General features: G+C 36.3%; 1 long non-coding RNA gene across 1 annotated transcript; it reads right to left on the bottom strand.

Annotated features, from left to right (window-relative positions):
* Positions 1 to 7497: 7497 nt before the first annotated feature.
* On the bottom strand, positions 7498 to 19743 carry LOC132976008 (uncharacterized). Its single transcript, XR_009673348.1, has 3 exons — positions 19528 to 19743; positions 10287 to 10375; positions 7498 to 7680 (listed from the first exon to the last, which is right to left on the bottom strand). It is a non-coding gene; the product is annotated as an uncharacterized LOC132976008 (long non-coding RNA).
* Positions 19744 to 19745: the final 2 nt, after the last annotated feature.

Here is a 19745-nt window from a genome sequence, read left to right as displayed (position 1 = left end):
TTATTAGTTATATGATTCAAAGATATATTATAGCAAACTATTTGATTATTAATTAACAATTCAAATGATTTTAAAAGCAACTATGTCAAATATGTGCTTGTTTCAGATTTCCCAGTTGTATGGATTTGAAGCTTCTCATCATGATAGTCTGATGAGTCTTTGCTCTGGTCAGATGGAAGAAGCTATCAGAACAGGTCATGTAGGGCTCTGGGAAAGGGTGATAAGCAATCTTCACACGGTTTACACTTAATCTGCTTAATGTTAATGGATTAATCATGCCAATGATCGATATTTAGAATTATTTTTTTTAGTTGCTTTAGTACAAAGGTACACACAATGAATATGACATCACTATTTCTCTACTTGAAGTTTCAGACTCACCACATCATTTATCCTCCTACAGACACCAATAGTACCACACTAATGTAACCACTAGAGGGCAGCAGAAAACTACTTTGTAAGCAGTACAAGTCAGCATGCATGTAGCAGTCACTTTCATACGTGTAAAGATGTGACTGAATAAATAAGCAGTAATGTTACTTCATAATGAGGGTTTATCATTAAAATGCACTAGTTTGGTGTGAGAGATTCAATAACACATCTCTTGTCTGTTTTGAGTTGTTTAAGTAGAAGTATTTCCACTTCTGTAGTAAAGGAGGATGAATGCATAGTCTTAGCTGTATTGTGTGTGAGGATGCAAAGTGTCAGCAATTGTGTTGGAAAAAATATTTAGACACGGGTGACGAGTTAAATTGGTATTTGTTTCTAAGCAACGGCCTGAAGTCTCAGTCTACAAGGTAAGCAGTTATCAGGGTAAAACAACAAACTACAGAGAACCTTCTCACATAGCCTTACACACACTCCCGAAGTGTTGAAGGTAAACAAAAGTTAAACACTTTACCACTTGGATAAATAAAATTACAGCAAAACATTTCCCAACAACTTTTGACTCAATGTAAATAAGCTGGTCTGCGAGTCATCGGTTTTCTTAAATATAAATACAAAATCACAAGACAGGAGTTCATTTTCTCTTTGAATTGAAGATACAAATTCATTTAGCACTACTTTGCCTTTCTTCATAATACAATCTTATGTCTTATTTGTCCTTTTACTACAACAAAGACCTTTTAATGGTTGTCGCAAAAAGTTATTTTGAAGCTTCCCGCTTTCCGACTTCTGAAGCTTCCCGCAAAAACAGAGTGATCCATGACCCATCTTTAAGTACAATTTCCTGTAGAAACAGATTTCCCTAATTTCTTCTAATTCAGCCATTAGCTACCACAAGCATGACCGGCCCTTTACCTTTTGTTTTGGCTTCCTTCAAACCCCTATCTTTTATGTGGCTCAAATCAAATCCCTGCAGCCTAAGTTTAATAAGAGAATATTTTGTATCCTATTTCAACCTTGTTATCTAATATCCTGTCCTTTTAGTCTGCTGTGTTTTAAAAACACGGTGTGCATAAGTTCAAAAAAGAGAGCTGTCATCGCTCCTCTCAGAGAGTTCACACATGGACGAAAAGCTTTGTGATGTTCTGCTTTACATGAACCGATATTTTGCTATACTGGTACTGGATTAAAGTTGCATACATGAGATTAATCACTGTAGTATAGAGCATGCTGACTAAAGTCAGTCAAAGTCTACCTGAAATATGCCATTGGTGTTTTTTAGACTTATAAATGTAAGGCTTCTTTCATTTGCTTTCTCAATTTACTGTAATTGCTCATTACATTTTTTGCATTATTAATATAGCATGACCAAAAAGAAAATCAACTTTCTGACATGAAATCTCTTTTTGAGATCACTGACATATGTTTACTAAAATGGGTATGAGTTAATTGATTTGTAAATCTCTGAGCTGCATTTGATCCAGTAAAATGTACCCAATATTCCTCCTGGGTAAAAACTTTGTATTTCCAGATCATTTTTGAGGAACAGTATAAAAGCATTTTTGCACTTTGAAACAGCTTAATTTAATTTCCTCAGTTTAAAGTGTGACATTTTGCAGTAACAAAATAACATATCAAAATGGAAAGAAAGGTAAAGCACAAAGCAGTCAGGAAGCTGAGTACTGTACAGGTCATGTTACCGTCTCATTTACTGTACTTCCGGATGTCGGTAAAGCTCTACCTCATATCTTCACTGCTGTGGAGACTGTTTGGAAGATTTTTAAAGCCGGGGAAACTATAAACAAAGTACTGTCCGAGGACAAGGAGCACAATCTTGAAATGGAAAACTGAAATGGTGGAAGGGTCTCGAGCTGAAAAGTTATTTGGATGATAGCCTGCATAAGAAAGGAACTGTGTTTGGTTTCTCATTGAGAGTCACCAGCAGGCCTCATTGTGATAAGAAAATAAGTCTAATGTTACCTGATCTGGTATAATGTGGACCAATTACCACTCCATTGCACTTCATTACAGGACTGTAATAGGGCTGGGGGTCAGGGCTTGAGATGGAGTGGCAGAGGAAAATTGAGTCGTCATTGATAATATGATAAAAACTGACAGTGAGAGGCCCCTCCAACAAATTATTGAAATTTACAGTTGATAGGGAAACACTATAACCTCATTTGGTAAGCAGCTGGCAAGCACTTGTACAAAGCAGGCCCTCCAACACAATGAGGGGCTTATAGAGGAAGGGAAATCCAAAACTATCACAGAATGGTTTCAGACTCCTGCTCCTGAGTGTGCCTGTATTAGTATTAGAAATATCTTCCTCAGTACTCTTCTCTTGACCAGGGGGCTTGTGGAGCCCATTATTATTTATTTAGCAACAATAAAACAGAACACATCACATACAAGCACAATACCCAGCATGGCCCTACACCGGGGCTAAGGGGCGCTACAGCCCCATCATAAATCTGTCTAGTCCCGGTTAAGCCCCCCTCACGTATTCTGGTAGTTTTGTTTTCTTTTGAAATGAACTGTAAATAGCACCCCAACATATTAGTCAAGCTCCCACTCAGCACCGGGAGGGAAAACTATCCTGGCATCGTCCCTGCACAATATGAACACAGTAGTGTGCTTGAACTTATTTTCGTTCTTCAAGACCTTCTACCGCAGAACAGAGAGGTTCAATCCTCAGTCTCTGTAAACCCTGTACTGTGTTTTCTTTATTTAAAGTGGCCCTATTTACTTGAAAATAACATCAAATAAACTATAAAACATTTCAGATTATGTTTACCCAAATGGGAACCATTCTAAAATGTTAAAGAAAACTTTAATGGAATTCAGTTGTTAAATAAGCCAGAAATGATGAGCAAACAGTAGCATCGGATTCTAATTTCTATAAAAGATCAGCTATAAAGGAAAAAAGCTTTCTGCAGCTGAAGCTCCCACAGGCTTTGTCATGTGGGAGCACACTGAATTCAGCTGGGTAAAGATGTAGTCAAAGCTTTCTACTGAAATAATGCTCAAAGATCCCTTTTCTTATGACCTGTAGTCAACATCACAACGAGTGGAATAGATGAAAACTGTTAAATTAGTAAACTAAGCAACATATCTTTACAAGTTTGACAGAACAAATATACATTTTAAACATTTATGAAGAAGAATAAAATGTGTTTTATTCACTAAAACTGCAATCATGTACAGGAGACTTAAGCAAAATACACATTCAAAATATGTCTGATCCACTTCACCATAATGTCACTTAACATTTACAATCTGTCCCAACATTAAGAATTCAACATGGCTTTAAAGTAATTACCTTGTACTGAGGGAAATATAATTTATAAATCATTTGGCAGCCCAGCTAAGTTTATCTCATATATCTAAATAGGCAATATATTGAGTGCATGCTTCATTGATCAAAAGTGTTGTGGAGCAACTTATCAAGCACTCATCTTTAACTACTATTCAAAGATCATTTTGCTTTCATCTACACTCTCTACTCAGCTGAAATCACTTCAGCATGATAAGACAGTCAATTTGGATGTCAGCTTTGGCTACAGTAATCACGCTGGCCACTAGATAAATGTGACTTTATTTATTTATATTGAGCCCTGTGCGTGTCTAGTTCAAGATAATAGTTTCATTTTTCGAGAGAAAGTTTGCCAGCTAGCCTCATTGTGGAGTAAATGTGACAGATTTCTGCTTCATTAGGATTCATCAGGCTGACAAAGATAGATTTGTAAGATGAATCAACAATAGCAAAAGCAATATGCAGGATTCTAAGGACCTCAGGACTTCGCTGAGCTGACCTAAATACATTTCAAATCACTGAAGACAAAAGAATAAAGTTACATTCTCAAACTTGAAAAATACAAATCATATAAAAATATACATAAAGATTTATAATAATGATAGTTATAAAGGTTTACAGATAACACATGTATGATATAAATAATGTAATGCAATATTCTCTTCTACCTAAGGAAAAGACAACACGTGCTGCAAGTGGTTGTATAAATCATGTAAAAAACTTGTTGGTTAAAGACTGTAATGACATTTTTTCAGCTTAGTCAGTGTAAAATATGAGCAGGTTAAACAAAGGTGGTGAACATGGACTGTATTGATAAGACATAATATGATAAGATAAAGCTTTATTAATCCTTAATAATGAAGTTGTTAGAGAGAATCTATTGCATAGCATCATGTCTTAGACATTCCCCTGCACCTCCTGATTTTCCTAATATGATCTAAGCTTATATTATTTACTTTCTACTTAATTTAAGTGAAACTAAACTTCAAATCAAATATGGCTGAAATGTACAGAATGTAGCTGTTCCATAGAAATGATTCAGTAGAATGAAGTTTTGTTATGACCGGTCAATGTAGTACTTTATATTATATATCCAACATTTCTTCATTATTTTCCCACTTAAGCTCAATAAATGATTAAATGAATGAAAGTGTAAAATGATTGTTTGAGTTTACTTGTCATCACCACATAGGAAGTTGATATCCATGATGTCCTCTGTAATGTTTGACATCAATATATTCTCTGTATAATTCCATGGACATTTTGGAGGGTTTTTGATGACATCAAAATGTTCTGCTTCTCAAATCTAAGTTATCTGTGACATATGACTGAATATTGGTGACACACTCCTATTGTTTGTTTTTTTGGGTGGAATAGTTTTCCAAAGTTAGAAACAGTAACTTTGAGAGGTAATTTGGCATTTTTCTGCTTCTGGCGCTGTGTGAGGTGGCCGCCTGTTGCAGCAGCTCCCGTTGTCCGTGTTGTTATATCGTATTTTTTGATTAGTTATTATTTGTTTTTACTGTGTGTTTTCTGAGTGTTAGTTTACTCTTAGTGCTTATTTACTTTGTATTTAATATTATATTGTGTTTAGAGTTGCTAATATTGTGTTTTTGGACAACCTACTGCTGTAAGGACACAATTTCCCAGTTTGGGATCAATAAAGTAATTCTATTCTATTCTATTCTATAAAGAATCCACATGTTCAATTTACACATAAAAACGAGTTAAAACAGTAATGTTAAAGCAAAGTAGAAGGAATCTCTTGCCCCTCATTCGCTCCACAAATGGAGGTCGATGCTCTCAGAGAAAACCTTCGACGTTCAAAATATAATTCAATGGACTCCTTCTCTCAGGCAGAGTCCAAAGAAAGTTCTGGAGCACTGGAATCACTAAAGGGAAATGTAATTGGTGCCAATGTAAATGTTAAAATGTTAGTAATGTTAAAGCTTTGTTAAACATTAAATGACACTTCTTCAATAAATGCATGAGGGGAGGATGACAGGAATGATGAGACAGCAAAGTTCACAAAGCGTACAATCTACAAAACCATTGGGCTATCACCTGACATACATTAATGAAGTTCAGATATGATGATGTTACTGACTCCTAATTTCTTCTATTAAAAGTTGGTACAGAATCCTGGACCAACCAGCCCTGGTGCGGGCCCTTTCAGAAACTGATAAAGGCTTCTTCACAGTTCCACTGTGAACAGCCCATAACTGGATCCTTGAGGAACATTTCTGTGGGCTTTTCAAAATATCACCCAAACGGCTCCTACAGGGACTATTATGATGATTTTTCTGGATGTCACCTGAGGGTTTTTTAAAGCACTACACATAGAGGGAGTGTGAAAGGAGTCTCCAAGATGCTTTAATTTTTTTAAATTAAAGTGCATACTTAAAAAAAGATTGCATTACAAAGCTTATTTTTATCACTACTGCTATTTTAACACAAGGATTTTGCACTTCCACAATACGGCACCAGAGGTCAGAGCTTCACAACAAATGCCATGAAATACCTTTTAATCCACAGCCACTGAACGCCAGATAGGCCAGTTTTTATCGTTCATGAGGGCTTCTGCCTGAAACATATCTGTTAAAATAATTGAGCTAAAAACACTATTACAAATCCAATTAATAGTGTGATTAAACAAGATGAATAGAGAGACAAGATTGTGCAATTTACGGGTTTATGAACATCAGGTAGAGATACGACCTGTCAGTGATTTTTAAATGTAGACATTGTTGAAGAAGGATGAGCATGAGTTGTATGGAGCATACAGCTTAATTAGGTTTGTTATCACCTTTAAGAGTATCTGTGTTTTAAAACTGAAAAGTCTATTTAAAATTGTATATATCACATTTCACTGTTGGATTATCTTTTAAAGGTTGTTTTCAAACCCGTTGCAACTGTATGGTGTGCAACTGAAAATGTGTATCTCAGCTGACACTTTACAAAGTTTACCATGATTCATTCAGATCAACAGGCTCACTTGGCTTTTTCTCTTTTACCAGCTGATCAGTAAAATCAGCTTTAAACAGAGTTGAATAGCTTAGAGATCTTTGCTTTCAAAATGTAAAAGCTCTTTCATTGTAGCAGTACTACCAAACACTGATTTGGACACATTTTAATAAATAAAGTTTTTGGGCATTTTGTATCGAACAAACGTATTCTTATTTTCATGAAACAGTATTTTGCCATTTCACAACTTTTAATTGTAATGTAAGGAAAATGTAAACTTATACAATTTAAAAAATGTAACAAATGTATGAGCCCTGTGAATGACTGAACACAGGCGGGTAATAAACCGGACAAGCTGCTGTCTGAGTTTTGAATATCAAGCAATGCCATAATGTTTAAAACAGGACAGAAACAGTTCATGTTGTTATTTTATTATAGACAAATATTTCATTCATCATTTTATAACAAGTCAGACCAAGTGATTTTGGTATCCCTGAAGACAACATAGAATTACTTATTCAAGTTTCCAATCAGCCCCCAAAAGTGACTCACTTCATGAATTCCAATATTGTAAAAAAAACATGCTTTAGTTTGGTCACACGCTTAGTTTGCCAAGGCATTTCATAGCTTACCAATAGAATAATTTGTCTTGCTAACTCTTACTGCTGAATTCTAATAAAAACATAATGGTATTAAGTGAGAGCTAACATTTCTTTAAAACATAAATTATATTTCTTTGCATTCTTGATTACCAGCTGTCTAAGAGTAAATAGAAACCTGAAAATCATAGCTCTTAAAATGTTATAAACTGTTAATGTGAATAGTTGGCTGCTTGTCTTTGAACATTTAAAACAGATTTTCAAGGTAATAAATGAGGTCCACCTGGAACTGAAAAGCATGTATGAAAACCAAACAGCAGACCATGTATTTACATGAGTTCTTTGCAGTTGTGCTGTCAGAAAATGTCCTCCATCTGACACGCTGTTTTCATGTTTCTTCTCCAACAGTGATCGACACTGAAAGGATTATAAAGAAAATCAGTAAACACTACTTGCAAGACGCAGTGAACTGACACCTTCAGGTATATCTATATACCTATGATACCAATTCACAGTGGGATCTTTGGAGTCTGTTCTTTAAGATTAGATACACCACACTTCACTGCTGTACAGCATAAATCCAAATTCTGTTGTTCAATCGTGAGGTAAATATCCAATCAATGACATGCAACAAAGAGACAACTTAGATAATGTTTTGAATCTAACACGAAGAGTGTGTTCTACTCGTTTACTCTTCACTAAGCTCAGCATCACCACATTAACACAGGTATGACTTATTGCTCACTACCTGATAGATACATCCTAGACTAGATTTTCTTCACTTCCAGCAACTTTAACAACTTCTTATTATTCCTTTGGAGAAAAGATTTCTAACTTTCAGCATATGGCATGGGACAAGAAGAGGCGAAACCGCCGACCAGACAGACGAGCGTTCCACTCTCCAGCTCTTAACAAGCATAGTAATACATCAGTCAAAAGCAATAATTTTACTATTAATGAAATTCCAATTTGCCTTCAGTGCATTTCACGTTGACATTTTCCACATTGCAACAGTGCTTTGATAAAGTTTTTAAAATGCAAAAACGCATCTAAGAGGCTAAAGACCAGCCCGGATGTCAGCGTGCCTGGCAGAGGACTATGGTACTTAATTTTTATCGCCATGTGCCCCGGGCATCGAAAGCCTGAATGTTAACATTGGCTCCATTTTCATTATCATCATATGATTATGGATTTTACTGCATTTAGCTGATAATACAACTAGGAACTCACCTTAAAAGAAGTCGCTTGGAGGTTTCATTTCTGCCCAAATGAAATTTTTATTTGACAAACAAGTATAATTAGGCTGCACTTCTTGTTCAGTGTCAGTCTGTTTTCTGATTGAACTTAGACCAATTTGCTGCCACTAAATGAGTTTGAATAATTTCCATTCTGAATGTCTCGGGGACATTAGCTTTAGGAGTGCTAAGTGGCAGCATGCTGTTTGAAGTTACTGATTATTTGATTCCTCCCCTGTCTACCTATACGTTTTTCAGCTTACTTCAAAGTTAACAAGAAATAGCCTACCTCGGAGTACAATGAGAATTTGAAAGTGTTTTTGGCCAGGTCTTGGAGGCAAAGTGAAAATTACTTTAATAAGTGTGTAATACACTTCGTTAGCTTCAATGCTCTTTGCTTCTTCACTTTATTTCTTTCATGTTACCACTTTTATTGAACAGAACGAGTTGATTTTCCTTCTGTTGAAACTGTACACCTAATAACTAATATTATCAGTTTCATTAAACCTGCTAATAATAAATGAATATATTATTAATTATGGAAACAGTTACATTACAGCCAGCTCTAACACTGTGCTCAGTTAATGATGTCAACAGAGTATTTAGCACAGATCAATAAAAAGGGAGAGCTGTTAATACCAATAGGTAGTTATAGGCCTTAAATAATAACCTTCTACCAAACACAAGTTTTAAATTCCAATAACAAAATCATAATCAATTTTATAGGAAACAAAACTGGTGCAGATTACCTATAAATACTACTGTAAGCTTCTGCAGCTACATGGTTACAAGCAGATAGACCATGACAAAAAAAGTTGGATTATTTGTGTTTTTTCCCCTGATGGATTAGATGACCCAAATCTGAGTAACAGCTATTTCAGTAAGAGTAATCCAGACATCCTCATACACCAGCGTGGAAACCGAACAAGAGAAATAGTGTGAATTCAAAATATGAGAGCAAAAGGAAGAGAAGATCACAAATAAAGCTCAACATGGGATTGATGAGAGGGAATGGGGATTTTGACAATGTGATTAAATTATAATTTTAAAATATGGAAGCAATGCAGAAACGAGAAGTGTTGACACAAGAATAAGAGCTGCATGTCAATAAAGTGCTGACACTTAACATCCTGTATCCTCAAACATGTTTCCTCCAGACTGTTAATAGTTGTATGTCAAGATTTTGGAATTGGTCCACCAATGCAGAAGAATCAATCGTTTAACTACAGAAATATGTAAACTGTTGAGTAAACTAAATGTGTAGTCATGTAACAAGAACAAAAAAAATACTTTCAAAATAAGTTATCCTGCCTGATTAAATCTATTTGACACTTTCACAGCATGAAAATAATAAACTGTTTACAATGACTACATCAATTAATATATGTTTACATTTCAAATTCTGTGTTTGAATGTTATATTTTAAATTATATTCATTACTTTACAGCACCAACAATACTTCATGCATGTTGAGATATCTATCACATAATGTCAAATTATCTGACATTACCATCTATTTGTAAAAAACACCCCCTTAATAATTTCACAACAAAACAAATATTGTTCATCTTTTCAGATAATCTATACTTTTTGTCCACTATGTGGTTATAAACTACACTATACATTATCATTATGAAGTTGTTTGAAAAAGCAGTGAAAAACACATCTACACTTCACCTGAGAAAACGGAATATTAATTGACATGCTTGAATTTTACGCAGTATTCTACGTCAAGAGTAATTTTATGCCACATAGTTGTTGACTTTTTGAATCTGCCATAACGATTACCTCACTGCATCGTGGAGACAGGCAGACTTCTGCTGTGTGTTCTCCCACCTGCTTTAGGTTGCTGCTGTGTGCCAGGAGACCCCCTATGTCTTAAAAAAGAAACAAAGACCAGCATTATTAAAAAAATACAAACTGAGAAGAATTAAAACACACTTATTTACTCACTTACACAAGGGAACAGATGCCACTGAATATATTTACTGAATGTAGTACTGCAATTAAAATATAACTTCAAACATAACTAAAGATCTCATAAAGCATTAATACAATAGTGATAAAGTGAATATTATGAATATATAACACTGGTAAGTTATGGTATGTATGTAGAATAACATTCTTATTGTTTTTTGCTAATTATTCACATATTGAGTGAGCAAAGTGAATACTTATTATAGTTGAAATAGCCTCAGATAAAAGAGGTCTGAATCTACTCAATGATCAATTTATATTCTTTATTTTTGGACACAACAGGGAGTTATATCTAGATGTTAAATATATTCTATAAATTAAATACTCAAGGTTTAAGGACATTCTATATGTCTGTTACATTTCAGCTTGATACATTTCATTACCTAGCTTTGTGCCCTAAGCAAACAAAAACTTTTTAGAATTAACGAGACCAAGTTAGAGATGATTTGTCATCTCCCTTGGTAAGGATTTCTAAAGATGAAATCTCTCTTAACCCTCTCCACAAACACAAACAGTGATAAAGCCAAAATCTGATTTTGGTATCTACGGCCCACAGTTTTGCATCCCGATCCATAGGAAAGCTGATTAGCATTGGCAGCTAGAACATATGTGAGTTGCTTCAGTGATACCAGAGAACAAGAAACCCCTGAACTGGGCTGCCATGGGCACGATGAATAAATGTGAAGAAACAATACAAATGATTAATAGCCATATGTACGGAAGGCCTCAACGTCCCGGCAGCTTAAGTAGCCTTTTATCATTAAAGGAGGAGTTTGCCTTATGCTCTTACTGCTGGGAGTGAACTCAACTTCAATGGCCATCAATATTCTCCTTCTATTCAGATGGCCAAATCCCAGGTGAGTGACAGGTGCCAGCTACAGGTCTGTTAGGAGAGAGCGTTTGTTGATATAACCCTGTTTTCCTCTCTTTGAGCGACTGATCTGCAAAGGTACACATAAAGGCCCTCCTTCAGCAATGTACACAGAGCACTTCCAAGGAGTACATAAAAATGCCTCTCCCTCCCTCCTTGCAACACTAAACACAGTGTGTGTGTGTGTGTGTGTGTGTATGTGTGTGTGTGTTGGGGGGAGGGGTAGGGGGGCAGTGAGATGAATGCGGTGAGGCTGGGGGACTCAAACAAACGCTGGAGAGCGGCAAGTTTGCATTTGCCCATACCAACAAGCTCCTATCTCATTAACAAACCGCTGAAATAAAAGAGTGCTTTTTTGGCTCACAGCTATAAAAAAAATTATCATAGTGATGATGTTCCTCAGCCGTCAACAGAGCTGTGATAACGTTGTTTGATGATGACTTTCCCATGAATGTTAAGCAGCCGCGGCGGCAGAGGAAAGGAGCTTATCAACGTCTAATGCCCATCTCTAATTCCTGCCCTTCTTGAACTAGCCATTTTCTAACAGCGTTAACTGTCAAATTTACATCCCGTCTTAATGCCACTAAAGAGTACGGGGGATGAAGAGTAAATGACAGCAGTGTAATGAGGAAGGCAAGGCATTCCTTCTCCTACTCTCTCTCCCCCTCTATTTTTCTATGGAGAAAAAGATTTCCACAATATGAGGCCTTTTTCCCCCCCTCCTCTTGTGCCATGATGCTGTGATGGAGAGCTTACCTGTAAACTTAATATAGGTGCACAGGAGTTTGTATTTGCTGTTGGCTTTAATGTAAAGGAGGTCAAATAAAATATATGATTCACAAAGCATTCTGACACTGCAATTAAGAACTTAGGGGGACTTTTGAATCAATCAGGAAAAAGTGAGATGGTTTAGAAAAACAAGGAAAAGGGATAAAAAAAAATAAAAAAAAACTGTAGGCTGAAAATATGCCACTGCAAAAAAAAAAAAATCATTGTAGTAGAATATAAGGATTCCAGAGGGGTCGATTGATGGCACAGCGTAACATTGTATGCCACAACAAGAGTGGATTGTTATTCCTAACATCTGTTTTGAGCATTTTTTAACATTAATGAATTAACATCAGCAAAAGACACAAAGATGTTCAAATACCAATATTCTTTTGAGTAATTAATATTGGTGCTGCTCTGTATTTAACCTTATTAGCACAGTTCAACTCAACATGCATCCTTTTCCTTGTCTCCTTTTTTCAAACCTCCTTTACAGTATCAGTCCTTGGTGCTCAGTGCAGATGATGAAACAAAAGAATGACTTTCATCAGTATCACCATTTCAGTTTCCTGTTTTAAATTTAACATTTCAGTTAAAACATTAAGAGTACTTATGGAAACAATAAATGAAATGTGCTATAGTTTGGTTGTAAAAAGTCATACTTCAAATGTCTTTAAGAATCTGTTTCTTTTCATTGAATAAATAAAATGTATTTATTTGTTAAATAAAACCTTTCAGCTGTACTATAATGTGTTATCATTAAGTCACAAAAAACATTTTACAAAGAACAATTTATAACTGGTGGTATTTCTCATAATTTAAATACGATCTGATGCAATACAAGACAACAATACGATAAGATATGTAACGATGCAATGATACAACACAATACAGTATGATACGTTACAAACAATACAATACAATTTCTTAAGATATGATACTCTTTATTGTCTCCTTGGGGAAATCATTAAATGCAAGTTTGATGTTTTTCAATGCCTGGAACAATTTCTGATGTAATTTGAGCCACCTACCCGATCCTAAAACCATAATAAATGTATTAGGTTAATCATTCCTATCAGTCCTAGGAATTCATTTCTGTCAGACAATAAACAGCTCTGAGTGCAAACATTTAGGCCACAACAACGTCTGCAGTGTGAGGTATACAAGGGACTTCTGGATAATATAGAAAAGCACCATTGAAGTATCACAGAATAATCCATGGAATAGGTACTTGTGTACTGGTTGTAGTGTTTTTGTGAAAGCTAATGTGATTAGCCCACAGCTTTACCTTATCATTGTGTCCACTCTAAATTAGTGGTAGGGAAATTTGAATTCAATATGCAATCGTCCTTCTCACACTAGAAAATTGGAAAAAAGATAAATAGAAAAAAAGGTTGTACCTTCCATTAAAGCTGCTATAATCAACCATGCAAGTGAACCTGTGAATCTAGTCCATTTCATCTGACAGTCGGGCCAGCTCAGATAAAATCTCAGCTCGTCTGATTGGACCATAGAAAGATTCAGACTGAGCTAATTTCATGCTGATCTGGATGCCTCCTGTGAAACTATCCAACATAAGAGGTTATAGTCATTTGGAAAGGAAGAGACAACAGATAAATGCTGAAATAATGTGAAGGGCCTTCTTACCTTTTAGAAGAAATATTTTAATTTAAATGGATAGCTTTATCAGAGTTAAATCCTCTGTCTGAGATTACACCAATTAAACATCAAATACAGAGAACAAACGGCAAATACTGAATGTTCTCCTGCTGAGAATGCTGCCATGCTGTTCAAAGACATTTACTTATTACTATTACTACCCCCATATATATATATATATGTATACATCTATCTATCTATCTATATATATCTTTCTATCTATCAACAAATACATTTTATAAACTGCGTAGCTGCAAAACCAGATCCCAGTGGTCTGATGTTCTTTCATCATTGTGTCTGTGTGTGGATGATCTGTTGTGTGAAATTTATAGTTTTACTATAACTTAAGCAAACAGGGAAAAGAGGGGATGGGAAGACTGGAGGGAGGGGTAGATATCCTGCATCACGTAGGCTACTGCTTGCATAAATGTTTCAGCAATGGGATGCATACAGTTTGTGTCTAACTGCATGACTAATTTACAAAACATTTCCATCAGCTGTTGATGTTTCTTCAGCTGAGAATATATATTGTTTCAAAAAGAGTATAGAAGGAAGGTGCAACATAAGCTAGCATGTTGAACTAATCGGGTTAAGGCCCCAACACACCAGGCAGACGGCAAAGAACTAGTGGTGACGAAGGTCGTCTGTGGCGTCGCCTCACGTTGTACTAGAACACACCGCAAGGACTACAGCCGACGGCCAACCACCACGTACGCTTTGCTCATGCGTGAGGGGCGGAGGTAGCTCGTTGTTATGATATGATATACGAGAAGACCAATTTCATACTGCTGTGGCGCACCTCTTGTATTATAAGTAGCCCACTGATGGAGAATAATGTCTGATTAAAAGGTGAAAATGGCGCTGGTGTTGTCAGCCATTTCTTTTAGTGGGAAAAGAAAAGACATTTAAGGAGAAACCGCACTAATGGGTGAAAGCATGGATAGCACAGCAGCGTGCTCAAGGGGCTTTCCTGAACCTGTGAGGAGAGCTGGAGAGAAATGAAACCTTCGAACAGCCAATCAGAGAGATCCCTCTCATCGACGGCGATTCAACATGTTGAACTGGCAAAAAAAAAAAAGGTAGCAACAGAGCCGGACACACCGCAAAAACTAAGGTGACAACCGCTCACCGACGGTCCAACGAGGAGCGTCTCCTCGGTGTGTCAGGGCCTTTAAAGAGAGCTTCATTATGTTGAGGACTCTGGCTTCAGGTTTAACACCTAACATAACAATTCATCTTGCTACACAGTCACTACCTCAAGTTATTACTTTTATCTAGTATTCAAAGGTTAAATACAATAGTTGGGAAGTGCAAACCAAAATTACAAAGTTTGAAACACTTTTGAAAAGCTTGAGACAAATATACATTTTGGAAAACATTTAAACATTTAATAAAACAAAATGACTAAAGCAACAGACTTTTACCAAAGACAAAACAAATGTAGGCTTCCATTTACAAACACATTTACAAGATAGAAACACTTTTACCAGTCCCCAAACAAATGTACAAGCGACAGATTCTTACATGAAAGGCAATATACCAAACAGGAGTGTCCCAGAAGTGATTGAGTGGGCGGTCAATTCATTATTTTGGGTGGAAAGACAAAATGGACAAAATATGATTTGATGACCATTAACTCTGCATAAGAGATTTAACACAGTCTTTATAACTCCTCAATCACTTCCAGGTCACTTCTTGCTTTTAGTACATTCCCTTTCCGGCAATATTATGCCATTCTGCCATTCTGTAAATGTGTCTCAGTGCTTGTGAAAGTGTTTCACATCTTGTAAATTGTGTTATCTAAAATGTACATTTGTTTTTAAAGTGTTTTGCTTTAGAAATATTGTTTTAAATGTGAAAATGTTTTCCAAAGTGTAAATTTGTCTCAAGCTTTGCAAAAGTGTTTCACACTTTGTCATTTTGGTTTGCACTTCTCAGCTACCGTAGTTAAATGGTGTATAAGTATAAAAAATCTGACGACCATAACGCTGAGACATCCCCTGCTTCAGATGGGGTAAACCTGGAAACATCCAGAGGACACAGCTCTTGTTAGTCAAAGATTCTTTGCTCTGCAGTTTGCTGTTGCAGCTGAGCTCTGCCTCTGGGCACAATAGATTTGACACAAGAGTGCTGATGAATCTCATCAGTTTAATGTGTTTATGCTTGCTAAGCCCTAAAAGCTTATTGCTGTTCAATGGAGTGCTACAAAGTTACCTAATTTCCCCTCTGGTTGGTTCTCAGCACGCTCGCTACACAGACTCTCAGTAACAAGATGTACGCTGCAACCTGTGGAGGACAGAAGGCATGCTGTGTCTCCATGATTTGTGTTATCGGGTAGAGAATAGACCTTGACAGAAATACAGTGAGCACAGATATTACTGTTTTTTTCCACCATAAATTCTGCCCATGACTGTCTCTCTCCCTCCACATTCATCCCATTTTACAGCCTTTTCACAGTAAGTGCTTTAGTCTTATCTTCTCTGCCCCTACCTCGCCTGTCTCATATTCTAACCAATGAGGTTGGCTGCCTATATGACAGCTAACACCCAGTATTAATTAAAATGTCATGCTTTCAAATCAATATTGTAAAACAGTTCAAACACAACTCTTTGCCACTGCTGTGATAAGTGCTTTTGGGTGACAGGTAAGTCCAAAGAAAGAGATGCAGAAGAAATTGTATGACGGAATAATCCAAAGAGTACATGTACCATTAAAATGTATGACCCCCCCTATGTGTTACTTCATCACTCACAATTGCAAATTATCCACACTGTCATTAAGTGTTGCTGCGCTAAACTGACAGATCCATAAGTCAGCAGCATCAGGTCAGGAGGCTTGATGCAAGAACTCCTTAGCTTCAGATGTCTGACTTCAACATTCAAAATCACTGGTACATGCTTATTTGGGAGAGAAGGAGAATGTCAGATGGGGTTTATCAGTGCTACTTAAATAGCTTGAATTCACCTGATTACACTCATGCTCTGTTATGACAGAATTAAAGAAATGATGCAGTGTCTTTGTACGTTTTTTCATTTAACTTCTGTGACGAGAAGTATAGGCTTCAGCTATGAAAAGTTTGAGTTAATATAGTCAATAAAAGAGAATTTATTTTTGCAATATTTCTACTATTATGAGTGAGAAATGGGGTTGACTCAAAACTTTTTGGGGCTCTACGTGATCACACATTCTCATTGATAGACATTGTTTAAAACTAATGCCCGTGAATGGATAGAATGTGACAAATTCTGTCCGAGTAAATATGGTTTAATAAATGAATTAGCTTCATAAATAATGGCTGTAATGACATTTTAGGGGACAATAAGCCTAAGCGTTGTCAGGAAATAGTTGATGTATGAGTTTCATGCCTCAGCAGTTCCTCAAAATGAATAGGCTTGGGAAGATAGCAGGGGCCTGCAACCAGCCTATTTCCTCGAATTATCTACTTGTTGTCAATTTGCACAGTGGAATTACACATGCAAATTGAACTGCCTGCACAAACACCACTTGGAGATGATAAAAACAAATTAACAAAGGCTATAGAAGGAGGATTTATTTCACTGGCTAACCCAGGTCAAGCAATACACGTATCGTACAATTGTGTGTACCCAATTTTGGTGTAATTATATCAGCAAATTATTCTTTGTAATCTTATTATTTTTCCCAACCTTCTCCTTACACACATAATTAACTAGCTTCGTATCCTTGTGAGAGAAAAAAAAAACCTTTGCCTCTGCATCAGAGCAGCACAGTTTATTGGGATTTCTTGTCACCTCTTTGCAGATGGAATCTCGAGGAAGGTGAGAAGTCAACAGTGAAGTGACAAGATTTAGTGTAACCGTTTGGTAAAAGACACAATGTTAACCCTTTTAACATCGTCTCTAATATTGGGAAGGAAATGAAGAGTCTCTGGACCTCCACGTTTGCTATTAGATATCTCATTTACTTTGTACACACAGTGCTAATCTGCACTAATGAATTCTGCCACACCACGCCAGATCGAGATGACTTAAAATTATTACCACTTCCACAGATATGCCTTTCCTCATTTGAGGCTCAATTTGGCTGGCTCGCAAAACAGTCTGTCACAGTAAGATACAAATAATTAGGGTTTTAAGATGATTAGTTTATCTCTGTGCTCTTCCAGTCCTTCCTCTTATCCACCATGCCCAAAACTTAATAAGAGGCTCTAAGTTTTAAAAAGCCAACTCCAAATTACCAAGAAATGACGAAAAATAATGAACTGGAGCACATGCCAGGGAGAGAGAAACAGAGAGAGAGTGAGAAACACAGAGATGAATGTGGGAGAGCTAAGTAACATTAATTCAAGTGTGAAATAGAGCACAAAGTCTGGTAATCAATAAGGATTGAAGGGAATGATTCAGACCTGTAATGCCAAAATTGTTTAGTATTAACAGGACTTTGTGACTCTCATTTACCTCCAGAGCTACTGTGCTCATCAACTTGTCACATAAGTAATTTAAGTCACAATAAAGCTGAGTGAGTGATACCAGTTAATGGTTGCATACTTAAGAGGATGATATAGTGATTTTACATGTTTGGGGTGACATTCAATATAGCATAAGCCATATCTGCCCAGTTTAATATTCACAGCGTTACGCAAAGCTTAACTGTTTTAATCTCTTATCTTAGGGTATACAGGGAGGTCAATGGGAACGCAAGGTCCGCATGCAGGTTTTTGTTTGTTAGTTTGTTTTTACATTAGATCACAGAAAGCACTGGGTAACACAGATTGAAACTATTTTGTTTGCAATCAAAATGTTTCGGGACACAGGCTTGCATCATATGTCTAGTCTGATATTTTGGTTGTGTTTTCTTGTACTTTCATATTTGCCTGATTCTAGCTACAACTCAGTATCATTTAATTATTGGTTGTCCTCAATTACATTTTCATTTGGCCAATTTATAATCTTTCCAAGCAGATGAAGAGAATTTTGCCAAACACAGAGTTCAGAGAAACAAGAATGCCTTTAAATATCTTGTTAAAATATTCACAACAGTTCCAAATGTATGTATTATCAATGAATAGGCCTACACATAAAACAGCAGAACGTTAGAGGCTTGAATAAAGTGGGACATTACTCTTCAAACATGATTCATAATCCTTCAGTTACCAACAACGTTGTAGATTCCTTTTTGTCCATTGATATGTTCTGTAACTGTGTCATGGCCTGTTTATCATAATATCTCTTTTATATTAAATCATTTAAAATGATCAAAACATTGATTTGGCAGATAAACCAGGTATCATGTCCAACCAGTGTTTTATAAATCAACAGATACTCTAATCCTTACAGCACAACAAGGGAAACTAAAATACTTTGGGCTATCTGTAAGAAACTTCAAAATAAAGTAGTTCAGGTGGCCATTGGCTTTTGGATATACATTGGTGTTAAAGGTCTCCCTCTGTGTTATATATTATTAGGGAACAAAAATTACAGGCTTTAATTTATGAAGATCATCGGCTTTGCAATAAGATGCAACCAAAAGAAAGCTTAATATGAATGAGTGTGAAAGAGCAATTTAAGGGTAGATGTGCTGTGCCAGTGCCAGGGGGCTATACAAGATTTGCATGCTAATCATTCTAATAATAATGTACATGCCCAAAGCACTTTGAGCAAATTGCGAACCATTGGTCATAGAAGGAAGCTTATCTTGCCCAGAACATGACACAAATATAGGTTAAAATTTGAATGATTCCAGGTAATTCACGGACTTGTCAGTGGCTTGGCTCACCTCAATTAGAAATGCCTCACAACAGCTTTCTCTTGACTTTACGTCCTCACTCACACTCACTCAGAACATAAAGTGTATGGTTCAGCTTTAAATCATTGCCTTTGTCCTACACGTAAATGTCACCATAACTAGAGGTCTTAAGCATATAAGCGGTGTGTTGTGCCGAATCTAACACTCTAAACTAAACGCATGCCGTTGTCCTTAACAAAACCGACCAA

Source organism: Labrus mixtus, chromosome 6 (genome assembly GCF_963584025.1).
Source record: "Labrus mixtus chromosome 6, fLabMix1.1, whole genome shotgun sequence".
Taxonomy (NCBI): domain Eukaryota; kingdom Metazoa; phylum Chordata; class Actinopteri; order Labriformes; family Labridae; genus Labrus; species Labrus mixtus.
The sequence above is the reverse complement of the archived record's forward strand: the minus strand, read 5'-3'. Positions and strand labels throughout refer to the sequence as shown.